Below are 21,032 nucleotides of genomic sequence, written 5' to 3' on the forward strand. Positions count from 1 at the left end.
TCCGTGGGTATTAAAATATGTATATTTTCTTCTTGGAATTAAAAAGTTCTATGCCTCTGTTCCATCAGGTTTACTGGTTTTAGTATTCATGTTTATTGATTTTAGAGTTCCAATTCTCTGATATATTTCCTAGATCAGTCTAATTCTAGAAGAGGTGTGATTAAAATTTCCACCATTTTTAAACAAGTTTTTCTTGAATTTCTAAAAGATTTCCTTTATATATTTAACTGCTGTGTCAGTGGTTCACACAAGACTATTCCTTGTCTTCTTTCATGTATCATATGACCTCACTGATATGAGGAATTCTTAATCTCAGGAAACAAACTGAGGGTTGCTGGAGTGGCGGGGGGTGGGAGGGATGGGGTGGCTGGGTGATAGACATTGGGGAGGGTATGTGCTATGGTGAGCACTGTGAATTGTGCAAGACTGTTGAATCACAGATCTGTACCTCTGAAACAAATAATGCAATATATGTTAAGAAAAAAAAAGAAGATAGCAGGAGGGGAAGAATGAAGGGGAGCAAATCGGAGGGGGAGACGAACCATGAGAGACGATGGACTCTGAAAAACAAACTGAGGGTTCTAGAGGGGAGGGGGGGTAGGAGGATGGGTTAGCCTGGTGATGGGTATTAAAGAGGGCACGTTCTGCGTGGAGCACTGGGTGTTATATGCAAACAGTGAATCATGGAACACTGCATCAAAAACTAATGATGTAATGTATGGGGATTAACAACATAAAAAAAAAAGACTTATCCCTTGTCTTCTTTTAAGTTCCTTTTTATGCTGTTTAATGCTTTTAACTTATATCTAACCAATATCCCCTTATCTGATGTTAATGTTACCATTCCTTATTTTGTTTACCTCTCTGGTTTCTTATAGCTCACCTCTTTATTTTAAATCTGTTATATTACTTTAAGTTTCATTTCTAGTAAAAGAAGAAATTATAGATATAACAAATGAGCAATCTGGGTTTAGTTTTTCATCTGGAAAGTTTAGCAATAACCATGCAGAAAGCCAGCTGTCATGCTGAGGGGATCTGCAGATGCATGGAGGCCTAGAGCTTGGATAGTTTTATGTTGGAAAAAAAAAAAAAAACCCTTAATGTTATGTGATGTGAAACAGTAGTTCCCAATACTGTGGTATCACCATTGTCAGTTGTCATTAATTTTATTCTAAGGAATCACAAGCAGATTTGCAGGAAGTTATGGATTAGACTTTGCATTAGTAAAGATTATTTTCCTTTTATAAGTATTTCAGGTGTCCTGGAAAGTTTCTGAGGTGACTAAAACCCAGACCCACTACCTCCTTGCTTTCACTTTTTTTGTCCTGCCAGAAATCAGCCTGCGTCCTCATGTCCTGCCTCGACGCTGCCCAACTAGTTCTGAGTTATCAGAAGCTAATATGGTCAGAGGTCCTGCTAGGGCTCTTGCAGTGGAGGGGAGAAAGGTGTTCTTTCTACTCCAAGCGCAGAGGGGAGAGGGTGAACACAGGAAGGCTTGAAAACAGGAAGCAAATCACCTCCATTCATGTTAGTCCCTGGGTCCTCCCAACAACAGCCAGTTGGGAGACGGGAGTTCTGGGGCCAAAAGCACACAGGCCCTTGTCCACAGTTTCCCTCAGTTTCCCACTGAAGAGGCTCCAGGTTAGGACCAGTGCTGCTTACCTCGTTTCCCCCACTTTTCTCTTTCCACTGCCCTGCCTCCTTCCCTAATCATATGGTCAGATTTGAGTTCCTGTGATACACCTCCCTTTCTTCCTCCTCTGTAGCCGATAGACTTGGAGTTGTGAAAGAAGCCTTGGCATCAAGGTTGGAAGACTTGCTTTATAGGCAGCAGAGCAGAAACAGAATGACCTCTACCCTGTGACTGTGTGAACTTTGTGGAAAGCGTTCCCATAATCCGTGACCTGTAAATTTTAAATCAGTGTTCGGACTCTGATTTCTCTCAATGCGAAGTTGAATCTCAGAACGAGAGTGATGCCTGGATGATTAAAGGTGGTAAAAACAGGTTTCCTGTGTGAGGAATACTGGGGACAATGCCTGGATGCTCGGTGTGTGAAGATGTTTTGTAAATGAATTCAAGATAACTTGCGTAAACAGGGGAGACGAGAGAAGGGAGACCCAGTCTGACAGCAGGTGCTTGCTGCCAGTGCATTGGGAGAGCGCTCAGGCAAGTCACTTAAATGCTGGGTGCTGTGTCCCAGCGATGTTGAAGGACGTGTGATTCCCTGCAAGCGCCCCCTCCGCCCTCACCTAACCGCGAGAGGCAGCCTCTGCCTCCCCTCCGTTTTCAGGAGAGCACTGCTGTCTACACTGCTTCAGCACACACCCTTACCTCCACCCTATCAGAGGGAAGAGGTCTTCTCCCGTCTGGGACTCGCTTGTTCTTCTGGGCTCCGATGCCCCACCTCTCCTTCTCATCCTCATGGGACTTTGTTTCCTCACCTTGTCTTCTGAGCCCCATCCAAAGAATACTTACCTCTAGATTTCTTTCAGGCATTTGAAGTGATTAATCCCTCTCTTTAAAAAAAACTTTATTGAGATATAATTAACAACCATACAACTTACCCACTTAAAGTGTACGATTCAGTGGTTTCCAGTGTATTCACAGATGCACGCAACCATTACCACTGCCTGTTTTAGAACATTTTCATCTCCACAAAGAGAGGCTCCCTACCCTTTAGCTGTCATCCCCTTTCCTCACAACGTAAGCAACCACTGATCGGAATACTTTGTAGACAAAAGATTCTGTTGCTGGAGATCTGCATCTTCTGGACATTTTGTGTACATGGAGTGTTCTTGTGTCACTGGCTTCGTAGGACAGTTTTTTCAGGGTTCACTCATGTGCTAGCATCTATCAGGTACTTCATTCCTTTTTATGGCCAGTTGATGCTCCATTATATGGACATGTCTATCAGTTGATAGGCATTCAAGTCCTTTCTACCTTTTGGCTATTGTGGATAGTGCTGCTGTGAACATTTGTGTACAAGTTTTCATTCGAATGCCTGCTTCAGTCCTTTTGGGACAATACCTGGGAGTGGTGTTGATGGGGCCTGTGGTAGTTGTATGTTTAACCTTTGGAGGGACCCGTCCAGCTTGTTCTGCGGCTGCCCCCCCGGCATGCACAGGGGTCCCCTCTCCCCAGCACCAGGTCCTGAGTGATCAGTAAGGCCTTTCAGTCTGAAGGCTCTTGCCCTTCAATTGTGAGAAATTCTCTAATTTCCTCACTTTATTACTTACGTTCTTCCTGGAATGTATATTAATTCAGGGTTGAAGTTCCAGGTTAATTTTCTGTCTCTTGTCTCTCTCTCCATTTGCATGTTCAGCTATTTAGTTGAAGATCGCATCAGTTTTTATCTTCATGCCCTTCTATTGACTTCATTTCAGCCCTACTTTGACCTTTCAGGAGTTTTTGTTCTTTGTGACTCCTTTGTAGCATCCTGTTACTGGCTTAAGGGTGAAATTTCTTCCGTGTGTCTGTTTTCCCCTGTTCCCTGAATTAATTCTTCCCTTCACAATCAGGGTGGTTTCTTGTTTATTTATTTATTTTTTAATCTTTCTACTGGAAGATGATACTTCCATCTTTTCATCCTGGAAACTTCCTCAAATATCTGAGGGTCTTGATTGTTCATATTTAAGAATGAGGTAATGAATGGATTATCACCTCTCTGTACTCAGGAGAGACTTGTCAGCTTCTAAGATGATGGGGCAGGAGTGCTGGCATTTTGTCCTAAGTGGCTGAATGCAGGGTATTTTCTGTGGAGCCATTAAATGTATGTACAGAATAATGTTTCAGTGTTTTCTGTGTATCTGTGGGTTGGGAATTTCTGAGTGTTCTCCGTTCCTTCTCCCATCCTGGGGGTAGATGTGGCTGTGAGGCATTCTGTGCTAGGTTGGAGAGAGGGACACCTATTTCATATGCGGTTTCTTGGCCCTGCCTCTCATCCCCGCACTCAGTGGTTCCTGGTTCTGGACCCTTCTAGCAATCTGTAGAGCACATTGGTTTCTTCCTTGGTTTTATCTCACCCTCCACAGTTTCTACTACTTCCCCCTGGCTGTTTTCATTCCTCATCAGCTTCCTGTCTTCGCAAGTATTTTGAAATCTCTGATCCACTGATGGTCCTTTTTTTCCATTCTCTTGTCTTGATTTTTATGTCTCTTTTTATCTCTTAAGTACTGTTTTAATGAAATTCTAGGAGGGTGAGATAAGTCAGTGTTTTCAGTCTTGCAAATATAATAATTCTGTGTCACTGCTTTCTGATTTTCCTTTTTTTTTTTTAAAGTTTTTTATTTAGTAATCTTTACTCGCAGCGTGGGGCTCAAACTCACGACCCCGAGTCACACGCTCTACTGACTGAGCCAGCCAGGCGCCACTGCTTTCTGATTTCCACCATTAAAAACAAATAAAAGTCCACCAAGAGTTGATTAAATGATGCTTTATTCATGCAACAAATACTAGGCATTCATTAAAAGTGATATGAATCTATTTTTGGCATCAGTAACTCTCCAAGATGAGTATGTTTTTAAAAAGTTAAAAAGCAACGAGTTATAAAAGTATAAACTAGATTCATACATGTGACTGAGGGGAGAGCCCAATTATAACAGCGGTTAAATCTGAGAGGTAATATCCAAAGTTCTTTGTTTCAGTTTCCTTAAACATCTCTGTATCTTCTGAACTTTTTAAAAATTAGCATGTTTTTAATAACCAGAATATATTTAAATTGACTTGTGAAATAATATCATGACTGTCCTTGCACATAACTTTTGTGTACATCTTGACTTTTTAAGTACCTACATTTATTTGGTGAAGAGAACATCATATGAAGCTTTAAATAGGTATTTTCAAATTTCCTCTCCAGGAGGAATGCAGATACACACTCACCAGCAGTATCTGAATCAGTGCTGGTTCCCTAGGCCCTCACTTGAGCCAGGGAGTGATCCATCATTACTCGGTTCCTGCGTGGCAAGTTGGATGGGTCATCACTTCCAGGTGCTTTCTGCAAGGTGTGTCTCATTGGATTGGCACTCAGAGAGTCACCCCCTTCGAACTGGTGTTTGTATACTCTCCAAAGTTGTGCTTTTCTCTTAGCTCTTTCTGTTGTCAGCCTTTTTTTTTTTTTTGGTCTGGTTTATTTTCTTATAAGTAGTTATCAAAAGAATCACTTTGATATTTGGAACTCTTCTCTACCCAGTTCCAAAAGTGTAACAACTAAAATAGTAAATTCCTGAACTCGGTTCCTCAGATCTCAAAATGATTTTTCCTCTAGTTAAGGCAGTATAGGGAGAGAATTAGGAGTTTGAGCTTTACAGTTAAACTGCCTGAGCTAAAAATCTTAGCTCTACGACAGCTTACTAGCTGTAACCAGAGTCTAGTTAATGAGCTAGACCCAGTTCCCTCACCTATATAGTAAGTGCACCTACCCATATAAGCGTGTGACACTTGACAAATTCTCAAATTGTTTATGAGTTTGATCATTACTATCATAAGAAGGGACACTCCTGAGTAGGTACAATGCTGTGGACTGAAATGTGCCCTCTCCCCTGAAAATGTGTATGTTTTAAAAAAAATTTTTTTTATTTGAGTATAGTTGACAATTCTACATTGGCCTCAGGTGTACAACATAGTGATTCACTTCCTCTGTAAAAAAAATGTATATGTTGTAAAAAAAAAAAAAAAAATTATATTTTAAGCCCTAACCCTGAATGTGATGGTATTTGGAGATGGGACCTTTGGGAGATAATTTAGGTTTAAATGAGGTCAGGAGAACGGGGACCTTTTGATGGGATTAGTGCCTTTATAAGAAGAAACACCAGAACTCTCTCCTCCCCACCTTCTTGCTCCCCAGCAAGAAGGCAGCTGTCTGCAAGCCAGGAAGAGACCCTTCAGCAAAACTCAACTATGCTGGCACTCTGATCTTAAGACTTACAAACTGCAGAACTGTGAGAAGCCAACAGTTCATTAGTATTTTGTTTTGGCAGGCTGAGCTGATTAAAACATACAGTTTTGCGGCACCTGGGTGGCCCAGTCAAGCGTCTGCCTTCGGTTCAGGTCATGATCCCAGGGTCCTGGGATCGAGTCCTGCATCAGGCTCCCTGCTCAGTGGGAGCATGCTTCTCTCCCTCTGCCTGCCACTCCCCCTGCTTGTGCACTCTCTCTCTCTCTCTCTGTCAAATAAATCTTAAAAAAAAAAAACAAAACATACAGTTTTGTTATTGAGCATGGGGCCTGGAGTCCTAGGTGAGAAATAAATCCTAGGTGAGAAATAAAAGGGGAACAGTGAATATAAACTATGAGACGGGTTTGGATGCAGGTAGAAGTACAGAATACATAGTAACTGACATGCATGCTTGCTTATATCTGTTTACTGTCTAGACTGTTTATCATGGGAAGACAGTAGCAGTGAACTGGTAACTGTTTTCCCAAGCAACAAGACCTTGATTCACCTGAATTTGAGGGCTAATTTTGTGGAAGATTATGGAATGAAGTTTCTGTGTGAGGCCTTGAGTCATTCTAACTATAAAATGCAGAATATAATGCAGACTGTGTTCTGCAGCTTTCCTTCTATAGGCATTTGGTATGTAGGGATTCTGGTTATGGATGAAAATACTGGAACCTGTATCTATTAAGGAAAAGTTGAATTGTAAATGACTTTTTTTTTTTTTAAAGATTTTATATATTTATTTGACAGGGAGAGACACAGCGAGAGCAGGAACACAAGCAGGGGGAGTGGGAGAGGGAGAAGCAGGCCTCCCGTGGAGCAGGGAGCCCGATGCGGGACTCGATCCCAGAACCCTGGGATCATGACCCGAGCCGAAGGCAGACGCCCAACAACTGAGCCACCCAGGCGCCCCTGACTCATTTTTTTTCTAATGGAGTTCTGAATAAGTCTTTTGTCTTCATTATAATCATTATAATACAAGTTTTTCTTCCCCAAAGTTCCACTGATTCTTAAGAGTTTTCTTTTTGTGTAAAAAATGCTTGTTTTGTTGTTGTTACTAAATTGGTATTAGGGTATTGTGAAAGGAATTAAAATATTTCAACCCACAACTTCATTAAATTAATACCAACTACTTTAAGGTTTATTTGTTTATTCTATATGTGAATAATTTTGTACACTTGTTTATTCACTTAATATTATTTCAATGACTCATTTCAATATTGCTATTCATTTAAAATATCCATATAATAGTCTATAGAACCACATTATCTCTGAAAGGGTGTTGGTAATATGCAGTATGTATGGCCAGTGGATGCCAGTCTGACCACTCAGACCATGGCCCAATGGCCACTTTGTCCACCGAAGTGTAAGGTCCAGCCTTCGATTTAGGCTAATTAGCTCAAGGTTTACAGTCTTTAGAGGGGATTTTGAGAAATTGATTTTAATTAAAAAATTTGGCAAGAGAGGCATGAAAATTTTAGAATATAAATGAATGTAAATAGAAGGGAGAGTAGATTTGGAATTGGCATTTGGTATGTAGGGATTTTTGATTAAAGTCATTTTCTTCTGGAAGGAAAATCTACCTGGAACTTTGGGTAACTAGATGATCATTTACTTATAACAGGGAAGGAGTTGGATGATTTTAAACAATAGGCTGTAAAACTGCAACATATGAACACACTTGTTACGAAGACTGTTGATTAGAGACTCTTGAGGTCTCCTTCCCCCTGCTCCCTGAGATGTTCACCGGGATGCTTCACTACCTCCTGGACTGATTGTTTATCCCACAGTGGTAATGAGCCGAGAACTTATTAGCAGATAAACCAGAGTAAAGAAAACTATAGCCTGGAATGTTTACAAGTGAGGACTTAGCAGGCATGGAGGCTTTCTTCCCAGGAGTACCTCCAGGAGGCTGCAGGCTGAGAGCAGAAAATGCAGAGTGGAAATAGGACAAACATCAAAGGGATTAACTGACAGGACAGATGACCCCTGTTCATGCTGTGGCTCTCCTCAACCCTGCATGAAGTGACTGGGTTAGCTGTAGCCATCACTAAACTGGAAACAAAAGCTAGAGAACTGTTTCGGCTTCGGGAGGCTCCCACTTCCAGTGTGGGAAAGCCCTTCTCACTTGGGCATTTGGAAGGGTCCTCTTTCCTGCCCTCTGCCTGTGTACCCTAAAATGAAGTTTCCCACTTGACACGCCCTCTATGTGTGCAGAGTTCACATTGTCCCTCCCATTCCACAAAGAGGCCAGCTGGAGAATTCGAACTCCCAGCAGCAGAGGAAACTCAGCCAGCCACCCAGAGGCCAGCTCCTTTGTTTTTATGTAAATTTTCTTAAGGGTTCAGTGAAGATTTACTACTTGTGAAGAAAACCAACAGCAGGTAAGAAAACCCCTTATGAGCAAATAGCTGGCCTGAGAGGGTAACTAAAAATTTTAGTGTCTATGGAAAGATTTGAAGATTCTGCATCATAAATCAAAAATAGGCTAGCATGGAAAAGGAATGAGAGAATGAGAAAGTTCTTAGAAATTAAAATGATTGTCAAAATAAAAATTTAATAGTACTGGAATAAAAAATACATTTTCCCTAAAAAGATAATTAGAAAAAAGATACAGTGTTAGTCTAGAAAAATCTAAATACCTAAAAGAATTTAAGAAGGAAAAAAATAAAAGAAGAATGATAGTTCAGGTAACTCAGAGGTACATGTCTTTTTATCGAAAAAATACTAAGCATAGTGAATTTAAACAGTGTCTTCTCACACACACGCTACAAACCCTTGAAAGATTTTTGAATACTAAATAGCCTAAAAGCTTCCAGAGAAGGAAAACAGAAGTTACCTAAGAAGAAATGAGAATTAGATTGGCATCTGTTTTGTCATCAGCAAAAATATATGTTAGAAGATACTGAAGCAGACCTTCAAAAGTCTGAATAGAAAGGTTTTTGAATACAGAATTCTGTACCCAAACAATTAAATAGAAAATGGAAATAGGTATTCCAGTTATGGAAGAATTTACTTGTACTTCATATCTACATTTTTATGAAATTATTTAGTATTCTTTGGAGAGAATAAAATATCTAGTAAAAAAGATTACAACCTAGGAATGCAATGAGACCAAAAAAAAAAAAATCCTAGAATGTTAGCTATGCAGCAAGCCTGAAAAATAATGGGTCTACATTAGACAGGATGCCAAAGGATCAGAAGAATTCCTTGAAAGAAAACGAAGATTCCTTTTAAACAGGATAATTAAGGGGCTGATCATCACCAAAAGAAGTAATGGTACATGCTTCATTTTGTCAAATAAAAGCAGTTATTAGAAATGCCAGGGAAAGCAAAGTTTTATAAGAACATGGTAGTCCAAGTGCAAAAACTAAAATGTAGCATGATTGTAAGCAACTACCAGAGTGTAAAAGGATTTGACCTTGACCCTTGAAGTGGCACAAGTCTGGTGATAGAAGTACATTTCTTGCTCTTTGAATATAATCTTATTCCTTGGTCCTGCAGTGAATGATATTTATAGAAATATAATCTTGTAAGTGCTATATACTCACTTTGAAATTTTAGAATCTATATGTAAAATACAGAAACAATGACTAAACTGTGTAATGGAACCAATTAGGATAAAAGAGGTGCACAAAAGTTGGGAGATAATTTCCTCATATAAAAGTCAATAGATCTATCTACTATTGTATCAAACTAAAGTATTGATAGGAGAAATAAAAGCAATGTAAAATATGTACGGGGGGTACTTCAGTGGACTCACTCAATTGAAGACATGGAGGTGACAGTCCAGGGAGACCAAGGCGCAGCTAGAGTTTACAGGACAGTGTACCATTGAGGAGAGAGCTGGATAGGTCAATATAGAAATTGGGTTCACATGGACTATTCACCAGAGTACTGATCAGCTCCTGTGTGAGGAAACCTGCTGTCAGCAAAAGAACCACCTGGAAGAATTTTACACCAAAAGTGCCTATTCCCAAGACCAAGACTGGAAAAACTCATAATTCATTAGACATTGGGGAGAATACTAAAAAAAGTCTTGCTTCATTAGTGGGGAATAGTTATCCCTAGCCTAAATATAGTTCTAGTCCCACCAAACAAATCTTTTTTTTTTTTTACTAAGAAAAAGAAATTGACCTTTATTGGTAGTTATTATATGGGTTAAAAGTAAATCATATATGTCATATATCCATTCCACCAAAGAAATCTTAAAAATAAGACCAGAAAGGGCCAGATTCCAAATAATTACATCTTAGAACTATATCAACACTCCAAAAATTTTGTAGGAATACAAAAATAGCCAGCAGTTAACAATGTAAAATTCACAATGTCTAGCATCTAATCAATGATTATACCAGGCATGCAAAAAAGAAAAAAAATGCAATCCAAATGGCGTGAATAATCATTGAAACCAACCCAGAACAAAGATACTAGAATTAGCAGAGAAGGACATTAAAAGTTGTAAGAACTGTATGCCATAGATTCAAAAAGTTAAGTAGAGAAACGGAAGATCTAAAATCCCAGTTTAACTTTTTGAGATGAAAAGTACAGCATCTGAAATGAGAAACTGGGTTGGATTCATAGCAGATTAGACATTGCAGAAAATTAGTGAATTTGAAACATAGTAATAGAAACTATCCAACATGAAATACAGAAATTTTATTTTCAAATGAACAGTATCAGTGACCTATCAGATAACTTCAAGTGGCCTAATGTACTTGTAATTTGAATCCCAAAAAAAGATAAGAAAGGAGGATATATTTGAAGAAATAATGGTCAAGATTTTCCCAAATGGATGAATACTATAAATCTACAGACTGAAGCTCAATGAACACCCAAGAACAGGAAATAAGAAAGAAATATACCAGGCACATCATACTCAAAATTTTTTAAACCAGTGAAAAAAATCTAAAACCAATCGTATGGGTGGGGGGGGTGCGGTAGGAGGAGATATTACATAAGAACAAAAGTAAAGATGATGGCAGATAACTTGGTGGAAACATTGCAAGTAAGAAGTATTAGAGCAACGTCTTTAAACACTAAGAAAAAAAAAACCTGTCAAGTGAGAATGCTGTACCAATTCTATCCCTTATTTCAAAAACAGGTGAAATAAAGACTTTCAGACATATTAAAGCTGAAAATTCATCAGCAGCATCCCCTCCCTACAAGAAATATTAAAGGAAGTCATTCAGGCACAAGGAAAATAGCAACAGGTGGAAACCTTGATCTACTGGAGAAAAGAAGAGCACCAGCAATGACAACTACATGGGCATTTTTTTTTTCCTCCAACAAAACAACCTGTCATTTAGAAAGAGCCAGGCTGTTCTTATGACACTACAAAACTGGTAGAGTTAAGATACGATTTTTCCTGGTTTCTCCTTGGAATAAGATATGGATCATTGCATCCTGTGGTATCATCACCTCCTTAACTGAACAAAAACATCTAGAAAATCATTTCTGTGACTTTAGCCACCAGTTTGTTGGTGATATCCACCCCTTCCCGGACCTGGAGTATAAATAGTGGTGGGAGGCACATTTATTTTCTTAATCTTATTTCATTGTTTTAGCTAACTTTTTCTGTAATTATGAAATGGACACGTTATCTAGAATACAAACTTTAAAATATTGGTTCACCAATGTTTCTGAGACCACCAGTCTGTTCTGTTAGTCATTTTGTCTAATCTTGTACCAGTACCACACTATCTTAATTACTATAGCTTTATAGTAAGACTTGATGTCTGGTAGGATGAGTCTTCCCACCTTATTCTTTAAGAGTGTCTTAGCTGCTCTTGGCTCTTTGCTCCTCTATACACATTTTAGAGTCTGACAGTTTCTGCAAAATAAAGGTGAATTTGTGATTTGTGAGTTGTATAATCCTCAAATAAGATTGGGGCAAACATTTCTGCTTAAACTACTTCTTCGGTTCAAATAAATAGTGTATGTGGCCCATAAGCTTCTTTATTTATCTTAAGCTTGTCTCTTTCAAGATTTTTACAGGGTTCTCAATTTCAGATTCACATGGTTTTTCTAGTTACTTTCAAAATTTTTAGTTTGGGTCATTTCTCACCTATCTGTGTCTTCATTGTATGTTTGAGGGATGTTTTCACTTCTGATTGTTGTGACAATTTTGCGTCTGTTCTTCATCACAAAGAAGAATCTGACAAATATAAACGTGGCCCAAAATACCTTGGAGCGTGATGGGGTGGCGCAGTTGTAAAATCTTTGAATCACCCAGAGTGTAACCGACGCATGCTCAGGTAAGACCCAACTGTTTCCTGTGTAGAATGTCTCCAGTGAAAAGGTGGTCGGAGTCTGTTGTATCAACAAATCATGCCGACTCTGTCCTCTGGGGATTGCAGTGGGTCACTCCCCTCCCGTTGTTCCTCCCTCCAATAGCTTGACCAGTAAAGCCTGGCGGATAATAAATAGTTAATGAGCTATAAGTAGATGAGACCAACTTATTAAACAAATATAAAACATACCTCTCAGACTCCAGGATCCTTATTCCTTTCACTCACATCCTAAATATTCAAAATTTGAGCCGTCAGATGCTCTCATACATGTGTGCAGGTAGATCGAGGATGGTAATGAGTTCTCTCTCCTCCGGGTACCTCAGAACCACAAGGAAAAGCAAATGCAGGAATTCCACAGAAGCACCCTAAAGGTTTTCCCAAGTTCAACACAGATGAGTCAGTCTATTCGGATTCACATACATTCATGGTTACATGTAAAAACTCGTGTTCTTTTGAAGAGACCAGATGATGGCAGTTATCTGTGATAAAACACTGTTTTACAGGAAAAATGGTTCTTAGTTGCATTAGCCTGCTCCTTGGCTGGGCAGTGGGGTGTTCCTGGCATTCCACTGGAGGGAGGGACCAACTGTCGGGTGAGGAGAGTAACATAATCAAGATCAGGGGATAGATCCTCGGTGCTTCTTCTAGGCTGTGAGAAGGGTCAGTTGGTAAAAGCAAAAACCAAAAGCAAACCCTACAGTTTTCTTTGGACGCTATAAGTCTCTGACTTCTGTTGAGGAAGACTGATATGATTATGAAAGGCAAGGAAGATATTGGTGGTGATCTTCCTGATCTGAAGACCTTTAAATGTATTGTCTTGCAATGATCCTGGATACAGATGGACATGAAGCTTTAGCTGTAACAAGCCAGGACTGAAACCTCATGAGGATGTACGTTCTGCTCTCTCAACAGCCCTATCAGCCAAAGACACTGTAGCTGCTCTGTGTTGTTACCCGTGGGCTTCAGCTGCCAGAATGTCTGGGGTTTCATCCTGGTTGTGTCCTTTGAACCTTGAAAAAGACCCTTTAAAATCATTCTCTCTAACATGCTTGTCTGCACTTTGAAAGAATCAAGTAAGTTAGTGTTCTAGCACTTTGAAAGAGTACAAAGTGGTATTATTTGCCAGTGGACATGAATCAAGAGCTAGAGTAGAAGAAACTTTAACCCTTAACCTACTTCGTTTAGGAAGGGAGATTTGAAAGGATGTCTGGACACAACCCAATTAAAAGGATTCTCAAGTGTCAGTCACTTCAATCTCTCCTTTATGTCCCTGTCTTTTTATTGTGCCTCCCATGGCCTTAGTTAACACATTCATCTCTTAATTCATTTGCCCTCATCTAGGCATCCCCAAAAACCTGCTTTCCCAGTTTCCATTATCTTTCACACTGGCCACCAGTTATTCTCTAGAATTTATTTAATTGCCAAATTCCTATTCCCATACCTCCTTAGGGGACTACAAGATGGATCACATTCTCTCCATGATATATAAGGCTGCTTCCAATCTACCTCCCAGGCAGTTAAAAGCACTAAGTTTGTATAATGCCTGACACATAGGATTTAATATATCTAGTATGATTTATATAATAGCAATGTTATAAATAATTATAAATATGTAGACTAAATTAAACAAATATTTTAAACAAAAATAAATTTTATATATATAAAATTTTTCATATATATAATATTATCTCCATTTATAGCCCCTTTCCTCTCTGTGGAGAATGAGAGATGGGGCTGAAAATTCCAAGCTTCTAACCATGGCTTGGTCTTCCTGGTGACCAGCCCCCACAGAAGAGTAACTTCATTAGAACAAAAAACATTGCTATCACCTATGAAGGAATCCGAGGGATTTAGGAACTCTGTTCAAAACCTGGGTCAAGGGGCGCCTGGGTGGCTCAGCTGTTACGCGTCTGCCTTCGGCTCCGGTCGTGATCCCAGGGTCCTGGGATCGAGCCCCGCGTCGGGCTCCCCGATCCGCGGGAAGCCTGCTTCTCCCTCTCCCACTCTCCCTACTTGTGTTCCCTCTCTCGCTGTGCCTCTCTGTCAAATAAATAAGTAAAATCTTAAAAGAAAAAAGTCAAAGGCCAAATATTAAGACAGAGATGCTTCTAGTGCTCTTATCATCAGGAATTTAGAATTTTAGGAGTGCTGTGTCAGGAACCAGGGACAGAGACCAGGATATATCTTTTCTATCCTCACATTCACCATTTACTGCACTTCGCTCAAATCCCTCTTTTGTTAATTCTTGCCAACTTAGTATTTCTTTGTCTAAAAGGTATAAAGGCTTCCTTCTCTGGTCACTTTGTCAGGTCTTCGTTCTTTTGTGAAGCCCCCACCCCCACCCCATGTACATGTAGAAAGGTAATTACATTTTTATGCTTTTCTCCTGCTAATCTTCCATCAATTTAATTCTTTGGTCCAGCCAGAGACCCTAAGAGGGTAGAGGGGAATTTTTTCTTCCCTTACACTAACATTTTCAGTACAGTGTTGACTAGAAGCAGTGATAGCAGACATTCTGGTCTTGTTCTAACTTTGAAAGGAAGTTCTATTAATTCGCTAGGCTGCTAGAATGGAGTACCACAAATGGGGTGGCTTAAATAGTAGAAGTTTATTGTCTCACAGTTCTGGAGGCTAACAGTCCAAGATCAAAGTGTCAGCAGGATTGGTTCCTTCTGAGATCGTGTGGGGAAACTGTTCCATGCCTCTCCTGTAGCTTCTGGTGGTTTACTGGCAACCTTTGGTGTTACTAGGCTGTAGACACATCACCCTGACCTCTGCCTTCATGTTCCTATGGTGCTTTCACTGTGTGTGTTCTGCCTCTGTGTCCACATTTCCTCTCTTTGTAAGGATACCAGTTATATTGGATTAGGACTCACCCTAATGGCCTCATATTAACTAATTACATCTACACTGACCCCATTTCCAAATAAGGTCACATTCTGAGATACTGGTTAGGACTTCAACATAATAATTTTTGTGGGACACAATTCAACTCATGAGAAGCTCTGACACTTTGCTATTAAATGTGTTTGCCACGATAACCTTTATTAAGTGAAATCTTTTCCATTTCCAGCTTGCTTAAAAGCTGTTTCCTTAGATGTTAACCTTTATTCAATGTTTTTATATACCTAATGAGATTTAATATATGGCTCTTCTTTAATCTGATAGTGGGTGGTTTATTCTAATAGCTTTTCCATTTTAGTCCATGCCTGAATTTTCAGAATAAACCTGAATTATCATGATTTTTAATACATTTCTATATTCAGTCTGCTAATATTTTAGATCGTTTCTGCATCTTTGTTCATAAGAAAGATTGGCCTATAACATTTGTTGTTATTGTTTGTTATTAGACTGTCTTTGCTTTTTATATTGTTACAATAGCCTCATAAAATAAGGTGGGAACTATGACAGAGATTGTTGGTTGTTTCAGTTTGGGATGATGAAAATGTTCTGGAGATGGATGGTGGTGATGGTTGCACAACACTATGATTGTACTTAATGCTTAATGGTTAAAATGGTAAATTCTGTGTTATGTTTTACCACACACACACAAAAACCAAACCCAAAGCTAACATCATGCTTAATGATGAAAGACTAAAAGCTTTCCTCTTATGATTAGGAATAAAACAAGGATGTTTGTTCTTACCATCCCTGTTCAATATTGTACTGGAGGTTCTAGGCAGGGCAATTATGAAAGAAAAATAAAAGGCATCCAGATTGGAAAGGAAAAAATAAAATTGCCTCTATTTAAAGATAACATGATCTTATATATAGGACATCCTAAAGAATACACACAAACATAGCAGAGCTAATAAATTCAGGATGGTTTCAGAAGATAAGATCAATGCATAAAAATCAGTTGTATTTCTGTACATTAACAATGGGCAACCTGAAAATGAATTTAGAAAACCATTTCATTTACAAGAGTATAAAAAGGAATACTTAGGAATTATTTTTTACAGAGAAGTGCATGACTTGTACACTGAAAACCACAAAACATTGTTGGAAGGAATTAAGGAAGACTTAAATAAATGGAAAGACATCCCATTTTCATGGATTGGAAGACAAGATGGCAGTACTCCCCCAAATTGATCTACAAGTTCAACACAATCCCAATCAAAATCCCAACTGCCTTTTTTTTTTTTTAAAAAAAAGAAGTGGACAAGCTGATTCTAAAATTCATATGGAATTGCAAGAGACCTTAAATAACCAAAACAGTCTTAAAAAAAAAAAAACAAACAGGCGGAGGACTCCCATTTCCCTATTTCAAGCCTACTGCAAATCTACAATAATCAAGATAGTGTGGTGCTAGCATAAGGGTGAACATATAGGTCAATGGAATAGAGTTAAAAGTCCAGAAATAAACTCATACAACTATGGCCAAAGGATTTTCAACAAAAGTCCCAAGATTATTCAGTGGGGAAAAGACTTTCCAGAAATTGTGCAACAAAATAAAAAATAGATAATTTGAACTATACCAAAGTGAAAAACTTTTGTGTATATATATTTTTTGTATGTATACATCAAAAGAGTGAAAAGACAATCCAGAGAGTGGGAGAAAATATTTATAGACTCTAATTTCATAAAGGTCTAGTAGCCAGAATATATAAAGAATTCTTATAACCTAAAAATAAAAAAAAATTAAAAATGGACAAAGGTATTAAATAGACATTTCTTCAGTGAAGACATACTAATGGCCAATAAGCACATGAAAAGATACTCAACATCACTAGTCATTAGGAAAATGCAAATCAAAACCACAATGAGATACAACTTCACACCCACTAGGATTGCTGTAATAAAAAAGACAGATAATACAAGTGTAAGAATGTGGAGAAACTGGAACATTGCTGATAAGAATGTAATATGGTGCATTTGCTTTGGAAAGCGGTTGGATGGTTCCTCACAAAGTTAAACATAGAAATACCATATGACCCAGCAGTTTCACTCCTAGATATATATTCAAGAGAACTGAAAATATAAGTTCCAACAAAAACTGGTACATGAATATACATAACAGTTACTCATAATACTCAAACAGAGGGAACAACCCAAATGCCCGTCAACTGATGCATGGATAAACAAAATATGGTATATTCATACAATGCAATATTATTTGACCATAAAAACCAATGCTACGCATGGATGAATCTTGAAAACGTTGTGCCAAGTGAAAGAAGCCAGACACAAAAGGTCATGGATTATATAATTCCATTCATATGAAATGTCCAGAATAGGCAAATCCATAGAGACAAAAAGATTAGTGGTAACTAGGAATTGGGGAAAGAGGGGGATCAGGAGTGACTGCTTCAGGGCGCCTGGGTGGCTCATTCATTAAGCACCTGCCTTCAGCTCAGGTCATGATCCCAGCGTCCTGGGATCCAGCCCCTCATCGAGCCCCGCATCGGGCTCCCTGCTCAGCGGGAAGCCTGCTGCTCCCTCTTCCACTCCCCCTGCTTGTGTTCCTGCTCTCACTGTGTCTCTCTCTGTCAAATAAATAAATAAAATCTTAAAAAAAATGAGTGCTTCATGGATGTGGGGTGTTTTTTGAGGGTGATGGAAATGTTCTGCAATTAGGTAGTGGTGATTGTTATGCATATTTATGAAAATCTAAAACCCACTAAATTGTATATTTTAAAATTGTGAACCTCAACAAGATTATATAGATGAAAAGTGTGCACATGAAAATATGTTCAGTGTATTAAGGAAATGCAAAGTAAAACCATTGTGAGAATAGGAACCTAGAGAGATATGATGACTAAATGTTAATGGTATCTGGGATAGAATCCTGAAACAGGAAAAGGACCTTAGCAAAAAAGTAAGAAAATCTGAACGAAGTATAGACCTTAGTTAATAATAATGTGTTGGGGCACCTGGGTGGCTCAGTCAGTTAAGGTCTGCCTCCAGCTCAGGTCATGATCTCAAGGTCCTGGGTTCAAGCCCCATGTTGGGCTCCCTGCTCAGTGGGGGAGCCTGCTTCTCCCCCTCCCTCTGCCCCCAGCTTGTGCTTGTGCTCTCTCTAGTGCTCTCTCTCTCTCTCAAATAAAAAAATCTTTTTAAAAAAAATAATGTGTCAATTTTGGTTCCTTAATTGTCCCAAGTGGACCATACTAATATGTTTAAAAGGGTTAGTTTTTAGGGATCATGAAACTGTTCTGCATCTTGATCATGATTAATCTATACATGTGTTAAAATTCATAGAAATGTACAACAAAAATAGTTAATTTTACTGAATGTTAATTAAAAAAATAAACATTTTAAATGATTTGGAGGAATTGGAGAGTAACTAAGAATCAGTAGAACCTGGAGATTTGATCCTTGAAAGAAGCAAACTGCACTGGATGAGACCTATCTTTACAAAGCTTTCTCCCTAGGACACGCCTCAGTCTGCACAGCGTAGGTGGCTAGAACTCATGCAGAAAGCCACAGACTTCTTGGCTTAAGACAGCAGTGGATTTTAGTGGGAGAGTGGGGAAAATGGGCAAAGGTGGTCAAAAGGCACAAACTCCCAGTTATAAATAAGTCCTGGGAATATAATATACATCATGGTAACTATAGTTTAAAAAAAAAAAAAAAAGTTATCAGTGGATAAAGTTCAGTGTTGCTGGAGCAGTTGGATATTGAAGGAGAATACCCAGAAAGGAGGCCTCTGCAGAGAGGAAATCCCCTAAATCTGCATATGAAATCCCTTCAAATCCTTGGATGACCCCTTAATGCACATCTACTGGGTGAGACTCCAAGGAGTCCAGTAGAAAGCAACAGCTCAAAGGCAGGAAGCAAAGGGGAGATATTTCAGCTGCTGCCTGCTCCAAGACAGATGGGATTTGTAGTTTGATTTTCACAGACTCAGAGGGGCTTGGTAAATGTCTTAGACTGTCCACTGAAATCCCACAGGGGCCATGTCTTGGAAGACCATACACCGGGACTGAGGCATTCACTCTAATAATAATGGGGAAACTTAAACTCACCGTAACAATGGTTGAACCAAAACTACACAAATACAAGGTCAAGTTCAAGCTATCAATTTGACTGCCTGCTAATACAAAAATCAACATTCTTCAGAAGATAAAAGAATCCAGAATCTGTATAATGTGTCATCCCCCATATCCATTATAGAATTTTTTTAAATCATAGACATGCCCCACCCCCAAATGTAACTCAGTATTAATAGAAAAGTCAGACAATGGCAGTAAATACCAAGACCACCCAGATGTTGGGGGTGGGGAGAGAATTTGAAGCAGCTATTATAAATATCTACAAAAGAGTTTAAGAAAAAGTTATAATGGATACATGAATGAGGAATCCTAACAGAGGAAAGAAAATTATTTTAAAAAGTAGAAATTCTAGAACTGAAAATAAAAAAATTCAGTGAGTGAGCTTAACAGCAAATTGATGTTGTCCAAACAAAGGGTCAGTGAAATCAAATATCAAGAGACATCTCAGTCAAGGGACTGAGAAAAAATATTGAAAAAAATGACCTATCAAACAATATTCAGGTGATGGCATTAATTGGAGTTCCAGAAGGAGAGGAGAGAGAAAACAGGGTAGGAAAATGTGATTAATTAATGGCAACAACAACAACAACAACAAAAATCCCTACCTTTTGTAAAGACAAAATTCAGATTAAAAATCTCGGGGAACCACAAGAAGATAAATGTGAACAAAACCACTCTGAGGCACATCACAATCAAACTGCTGGAAAGAGAGAAAGAGAAAATATTGAAAGCAGCCAAAGATGACAAACAAATGACATGCTGGAGAACAATGATTGGCGTTTTCATTGACTTTTCACCTGAAACCATGACAGTTAGATGATATTGGCAGGGGGGGGGGGTCTTTAAAGTGTTGAAAGAAAAAAATCATTAATATAGAATTCTACATCCAATAGGATGAATGAAGATGAAATACAGATATTTTCAGATAAAAAAATCATCTAAGAGAATTTATTGCCAGCAGACCTGCACAAGAAATGCTGAAGGAAATTCTTCAGGCTAAGGGGAAATTATATCAGAGAAAATCAGACCTTCGTGAATGAGTGCAGAGGACAAACAAAAAAATACAGACGACAAACGGGTGATTGCCAGAGAAGAGGGGGTTGGAGCGATGGATGGAGTAGATGAAGGGTATTAAGAGCACACTTACCTTGATGAGCACTGAGAAATGCACAGAACTGTGGAATCATTTTATTGTATACCTGAAACTAAGATAGCATTGTATGTTAAGCATGCTTCAGTTTTAAAAAATGAAGAGGCTCAGAAATGGTAAACAGACTATTTTTGTCTTCTTTCTCTAAAAGATAGGACCGTTTAAAGCAAAAATTATAACGTTACCTGGTGGTTTATAAAGTATGTAGTTATATATAACAAATACAGCATAAAGGATAGAGCAGGGGAGAGTGGTAAATGGGCCCGTATGTTTACAAGTCTTCTACATTTTACGTGAAGTTGTATGATATTATCTCTAAGTAAACTGAAAAGTTTAGTAGGTATATTGCAATACTTAGAGACACTACTCAAAATTAAGACAGAGGTAGAGCTAACTATCAGTAGACAGAATGAAATTCTTTTTTTTTTTTAAAGATTTATTCATTTATTTTGAGAGAGTGAGAGACAGAGACAGAGAGAGCACATGAGAGGGGGGAGGGTCAGAGGGAGAAGCACGCTCCTCGCCGAGCAGGGAGCCCGACGTGGGACTCGATCCCGGGACTCCAGGATCATGACCTGAGCCGAAGGCAGTCGCTTAACCAACTGAGGCACCCAGGCGCCCAGAATGAAATTCTTAAAAAAATACTTGAATGTGTTCA

This window comes from Callorhinus ursinus, unplaced genomic scaffold, assembly GCF_003265705.2.
Source record: "Callorhinus ursinus isolate GAN/ISIS: 27379988/994484 unplaced genomic scaffold, GSC_fseal_2.0 scaffold45, whole genome shotgun sequence".
Classification (NCBI taxonomy): domain Eukaryota; kingdom Metazoa; phylum Chordata; class Mammalia; order Carnivora; family Otariidae; genus Callorhinus; species Callorhinus ursinus.